This window comes from Leptidea sinapis, chromosome 12, assembly GCF_905404315.1.
Source record: "Leptidea sinapis chromosome 12, ilLepSina1.1, whole genome shotgun sequence".
Classification (NCBI taxonomy): Eukaryota; Metazoa; Arthropoda; class Insecta; order Lepidoptera; family Pieridae; genus Leptidea; species Leptidea sinapis.
The window spans coordinates 12,288,360-12,295,261 of record NC_066276.1 but is presented as its reverse complement, the minus strand read 5'-3'; positions in this window follow the sequence as shown (position 1 = coordinate 12,295,261).

Sequence of the window (6,902 nt, the reverse complement as noted above, 5' to 3'; positions counted from 1 at the left end):
ACATGAAAAGTTAATTTTACACTTAAATACCTCCAAATTATATCATCACTTTCATTTAACAGCTCTGGGCGAGGCTTTCATTTAACTGGGCAACAGTTGGTATTCATAGGAGCAGACAACGGCTATATGAACTATATAGCAAGAGATCATTATGTAATCATGATGTATCTTTTCTCGTTTATGTGAAAATATACTCTGAATTATTTAAGAAAGTATGTACTTTTACTAAGTCAATGCGTATTAGAGAAATATTTAAAAATGCATCTATATCCTGTATACCATACAAAAATCAGCCCCATATCTAGCAATAGTTTTTAATAGTTGTATTGAACATGGCGTGTTTCCTGACCTACTGAAATATAGTAAAATTCCACCAATATTTAAAGCGGGACTCATTTCTGACCCGAAGAACTATCGTAATGATCCCAAATTCGTTCTCTGCACCCTCGCATAGAACATCCATATTATTGAAATCATAATTTGGCACGACGGCCAAAATAATAGTTTTATAAATAATAGCTGGCAACAGCACCTCTATCGCAACGCTTTTTCGTTTCAAATCACAAAGAAAGATTCTGAAGAAGTTCCACTTCAAAAACTTGATTTTTACACTGAAAAATCGTTGAGTAACAATAATATTCAACCAATGTTATTATACCTAAATAAAATTAAATGTAATATAAAATGGATTAATTTACTTCATATAAGACAGCATGTGCCACTTATGATAAGTCAAGGCTCTAACCAAGACCACCGTTAACCCGACCCCTTCATCTCCCCGAGTACCGACGGGTTGTTACTGTTTTTAATGAGTGATGTTACTTAAAATAGCTAAGTTTTTATAGTTCCTCCTATGGTTGGTAAAATTCCCCCGCCTTGGAAAATCATGTAGTTATTCCAGTGCTTAAACCTGGCCAGAATCCATCTGAAGCTTCTAGTTATAGACCAATCGCTCTATCTTCAGCCCTTGCAAAACTTTTTACTGATGCATCTAGAGTCCCCAACAGGTAACATTTTTAATACATATACATTACACATTACACAATAATAATACAGGTAAGTATTTATATATTGTAATATGTCTAAATAAAGTATAAAGAATATAATAGAGTAGAGTTTAATTCAACGGAGAGGTGGTAAGCCCGATGGAATATAAATACTTACTTATTAAAAATGTTACCTCTAGATGCATCAGTAAAAATTAAATGCCAGTTTTGGAAATTTGAGTGCATAATGTTGGACAAGGCTTTATTTGCTTCTATTGTGTTCTTATGAATACCCAAATCTAATATTATGGAGGGCTGAAAGATTAGTGCATCGAAGGGCATTGAAAATAAAGGTAATTTGGAAGTTTGAAAGAGACTATTAGGTAGGTGAGACAGTAGTAGGTAACTATGAAGTAAGGTAGGACTGTTCTCATTACATACATTGGTACTATGTAGAGTGGCAACTAGCTCCAGTTTTTGAAGCAACGAATGTTCTCGAAATTCAGATATTTTAAAAAGTAATTTACTAGCAAGGAACTGACGACGGAGTGATAGAGGTGGTTCCACACACTCAACTTGCATTGCATTGATAGAACTGGCCTTCATTGCACCTAAGATTATGCGTAAATATTTTCACTGTATCTTATCTAATTTCTGTAGACCTGATTTGTTACCAAAGAGGAAGGTTCCATAGTCAATATGGTTCCGTATGATAGCGTCGTAGAGAAGTTTTTGGGTGAAAGGGTAGGCTCCCCACCACACACCAGATAGAGAACGAAGGATGTTAATGTTCTTCTCACACTTCTGGGAGATATATTATGTATGAAGTGTGTACTAAAAAGTGCATACATCTTTCTAAAAGACCGACAACGCTCCTGTGATTCCTCTGGTGTGCAAAAGCATGTGGGCGGTGGTCTGACATCTATTCACTGACTTTAACAAGTTTTGTCTGTGATTCAGGTAGATGTATACGAACCACCATTTCATTTTTGTTTAGAGCGCCGTGCTCCTAGCGGCTACAAATCGATAAAATTATACCGACAACCAAGTACCTACCAAGCAATCGTATCGACTAAAATAGCTACAAAGTTATTAATTTTAAATGAGGCTTGAATTAAACAAATGAGTTTCTTCGTATCTACTGATACGAATACGATACATCGTTCATATTTAAGCTAACAAGTAAATTAATTTTATTTCTATATTAGGAACCTACAGTTATGTCTAACGTCCAATTAATGACTCCATTGTCCTCATGATCCGGAGAGTGGAGACCGGAATTGACAAATTAAAATAACATTACGTCAAATTATGTTTTTTTTTATATAAGAGGGGGCAAACGGGCAAGAGGCTCACGGGATGGGGAGAGGTGAGGGAACCGCCCATGGACATCCGCAACAACAGGTGTGTCTAGAAATGCGTTGCCGGCCTTTAAGGTGGGAGTATGCATTTTTCTTGAAGGTCCCTATGTCGTATCTGTTCGGGAAAACCGCAACCGGTAATTGATTCCACAAAGTGGCTGTGCGAGACAAGAAATTTCTAAGGAAACGCGCGGTTGTGGAATGCCAGACGTCTACGTGGTGCGGGTGGTACTTTGCACGTTTCCTGTCCAGTGGTGGAATTCGGCCGCTGGAATCAATCTGAACAGCTCCTCTGAGCACTCCCCGTGATAAATGCGGTAGAAGATGCAGAGAGAACCCACATCTCTACGCAATGCCAAAGAATCAAGCCGATCGGAGATGGCTTTATCGTCGATGATTCGAACCGCTCTTCGGTGCATGCGGTCAAATGGAAGAAGCTGGTACTGGGGAGAATTCGCCCAGAGGTGAGAACAGTACTCCATGTGAGGCCAAATTTGCGCCTTATAAAGTTGCTTTTAAAATTGGCTTTTAGTAAAGTATTATCTCGCCTTACTGAGTACAACAAGCTTTTGTAGAGGCCAGGCCTTCTCTCCCAAGTGACCACGGAACTGAACGTCGCTCGATATATCGATGCCAAGTATGTCAATACAGGCTGTGGCAGTTAGAGGAGTGATCTCGAATCGAGGGGATACGACAAAGGGACTGTTTAGTGGTGAACGCACAAACTTGTGTCTTCTTGGGGTTGAATTGGACTAAATTTTGTTGGCCCCATTTGCAAAGTATAGTCTCGATTTCAGACACAAGTTTGTTCCGGTTCTCGTCGACGCTATCCCGTGACATGTTGGCATGGCCGGTGTAGGAAGTGTAGCTGTACCTACAATCAATGACATCAATTAATACAAATGTCTAATATCTGACTTGTAACGTAATACCTTCGTAGCATTATAGATCGTAGAAATATAAATCGTGCATATTAACTGTAAAAAGCGTATGCCGAAAGATTCGTTCTTAAAAGAACATATTATTTTAATACCGTAATATTAGCTCTAATAAGAACCATTTCATAATGCTGTACAACAAGTCATAGAATCATGCAGATCACCTGTAGTCAACTCATCGAAGTGGGTACACGCATCGTCACGTTCTCTCGAAGACCGCAGATATACTCACGTGACCAGTCGTATGCTCCGCGTTACACAACCTCACAGCAAGGCCGAGCGTACTCTACTAAAGCGCGTCGATCACTATTCATTCAATTTTAATCAATGAGCAACAGGAGTGGATGCTCATTGACATCCGCCGATTGAGCATCGACGCGAGTTTACACAGCGCTCGCTGGCCGGCTTACTGCGATAGCATTCGTTTTAGAGCGAGATAGAACACATAATATTGTTCTCAATTCTTATTGAATTAAACGTTTAACTATTGGTCAAAATGTAAGCTTTAATATTGGTGAGTAATCTCTAAACTTGTAAATATTTTTTAAGTATCTAACAATTGTAATTGGTTAACTAGTTTTAAGGATTTTGTATATATATCGTGTTACTGAAGTAAAATATATATTATTTAATCTCCAAACGCTCAGTCTCACGCATGCTTGCGGACACCAGCGTTTATGGGTTTTAAGTCGGAGCATGCACCGTTGATAACAACCTTGATGCTCCGATGGGCCAAAAAGCTAGCGACCCATTTGCACAACTTCTCTGGAAGCCTATAGGATTTATGCCACACCCGATCGAAGGCCTTCGGTATGTCCAAACGCACCGCCAACGCCTCTCCATTCGACTCAACCGTTTGCGCCCATTTATGGGTGAGGTATGCAAGAAGATCACCAGCTGAGCGACCCTGACGGAAACCGTACTGGCAGTTGCTGATCAGCTGGTGCTCCTCTAGGCATCCCAAGAGCGAGAAGTTGTGCAAATGGGTCGATAGTTTTTTGGCCGATCGGAGCATCAAGCTTGTTATTAACTGTACATGCTCCGACTTAAAACCCATAAACGCTGGTGTCCCGCAAGGCTGCGTGCTATCCCCTACACTGCTTCTTCTGCATTGCAATGAATACTGCTGATTTGCAGCATATCATTGATATGCAGACGACAGCACAGGTTATGATTCCTACACCAGTCGTGCCAACATGTCCCGGGATAGCGTTGACGAGAACTGGAACAAACTTGTGTCTGAAGTCGAGACTGCTTTGCAAGTCTCGGAATGGGGCCGACAAAATTGAGTCCAATTCAACCCCAAAAAGACACAAGTTTGTGCGTTCACCACTAATAAGTCTCCCTTTGTCGTATCCCCTCCACTCGAGATCACTCCTCTAACTACCACAGCCTGTATTGGCATACTTGGTGTCGATATATCGAGCGACGATCATTTACGTGGTCACTTGGAACAGAAGGCAAAACTGGCCTCCAAAAAGCTTGGTGTACTCAGTAAGGCGAGACAGTACTTCACTAAAAGCCACCACCTGCAACTTTATAAGGCGCAAATTCGGCCTCACATGTAGTACTGTTCTCACCTCTGGGCGGGTGCTACCCAGTACCAGCTTCTTCCATTTGACTGCATACAACGAAGAGCGGTTCGAATCATCGACGATCAGGTCATCTCCGATCGCCTTGATTCTTTGGCATTGCGTAGAGATGTGGGTTCTCTCTGCATCTTCTACCGCATTTATCACGGGGAGTGCTCAGAGGAGCTGTTCAGATTGATTCCAGCGGCCGAATTCCACCACTGGACAGGAAACGTGCAAAGTACCACCCGCACCACGTAGACGTCTGGCATTCCACAACCGCGCGTTTCCTTAGAAATTTCTTGTCTCGCACAGCCACTTTGTGGAATCAATTACCGGCTGCGGTTTTCCCGAACAGATACGACATAGGGACCTTCAAGAAAAATGCATACTCCCACCTTAAAGGCCGGCAACGCATTTCTAGACACACCTGTTGTTGCGGATGTCCATGGGCGGTTCCCTCACCTCTCCCCATCCCGTGAGCCTCTTGCCCGTTTGCCCCTCTTATACAAAAAAATAAGCATGTTGAAATACTCTTCATTTGAGTACATGACGCAGAAAAACAATGACTAACTAACAAAACTATAACAAATAGCTGACGGGTAACTGAGTCAGTATAATTTGTTATTGTAATGCAAAAATTTCGAGGTAGTTGGAAAGAGCACTCGCACGGAACACGAGAGGTCGCGGGTTCGAGTCCCGCATCGTTATTAAATTTTTGCTTTCAGTTTTATTTGTGTAATTAATCCCAGAAGTGAGGGTTATCACTTTAAAATGGCATTTCTCCAATCGTGCTTAGAACGTGTGCCCCTGAGTTGACGCCGGTGCTAACGCGTTTATTCCGGCACTCTTATTCCAAAGGCGTAGTCCCTGACTCATGGAAGTCAGCCCTTGTCCATCCGATCCAAAAAAAAAGAGACAGTTCGGATCCGGCAAACTACAGGCCTATTGCTATTACCTCCCTGCTCTACAAAATCATGGAGAGCATAATTAGCCGTCAGCTCTTGGTATACCTAGAGGGTCACCAGTTGATCAACGATCGCCAATACGGGTTTCGCCATGGTCGGTCGGCAGGTGATCTTCTGGTATACCTAACACATAGATGGGCTGCGGCTATTGAAAGCAAGGGGGAAGGCCTGGCAGTTAGCCTGGATACAGCGAAGGCCTTTGATCGTGTATGGCACAAGGCGCTCCTCTCTAAACTTCCATCATTTGGGCTTCCTGAGAGCTTGTGCAAGTGGACCTCCAGCTTCCTCACTGGGCGCAGCATACAGGTCGTTGTCGACGGACATTGCTCGAACCCGAAGCCCGTGAATGCTGGAGTGCCCCAAGGCTGTGTGCTATCTCCTACGCTGTTTCTTCTGCGTATCAGTGATATGTTGGACACCTCCAACATTCATTGCTATGCAGATGACAGCACTTGTGATGCCATATACACGGGCCATGCACGTCTATCTCGGGAAATCGTCGACCAGTGCCGGGAGAAACTTGTGTCTTCTATCGAGTTCTCTCTTGAGAAGGTTGCGGAATGGGGTAAATTGAACCTTGTCCAATTTAACCCCCAGAAGACACAAGTTTGCGCGTTCACCACTAAAAAACCCCATTTGTCGCATCACCGCTCTTCTACAACACTTCTCTAAAAGCCTCGCCTACTATCGGAATTCTGGGTCTCTACATCTCGAGCGATTGCCAATTCCGCGGCCATCTGGAGAGTAAAGCTAAATTGGCTTCGAAGAAATTGGGCGATAGAAATAGCGCACGGCAATACTTCAAGCCGGCCCACATTCTGGCGCTGTACAAAGCGCAGGTCCGGCCACATATGGAGTATTGTTGTCATCTCTGGTCTGGCGCAAACCAGTATCAGCTCGATCCATTTGACCGCGTGCAACGCAGAGCAGCTTGAATTGTCGGGGACCCAGTACTCGGTGAACGGCTGGATCACTTGGCGTTGCGTAGAGAAGTCGCTTCATTGTGTGTCTTCTACCGCATTTATCACGGGAAGTGTTCCGAAGAGCTGTTTTACTTAATTCCTGCAGCCGAATTCCA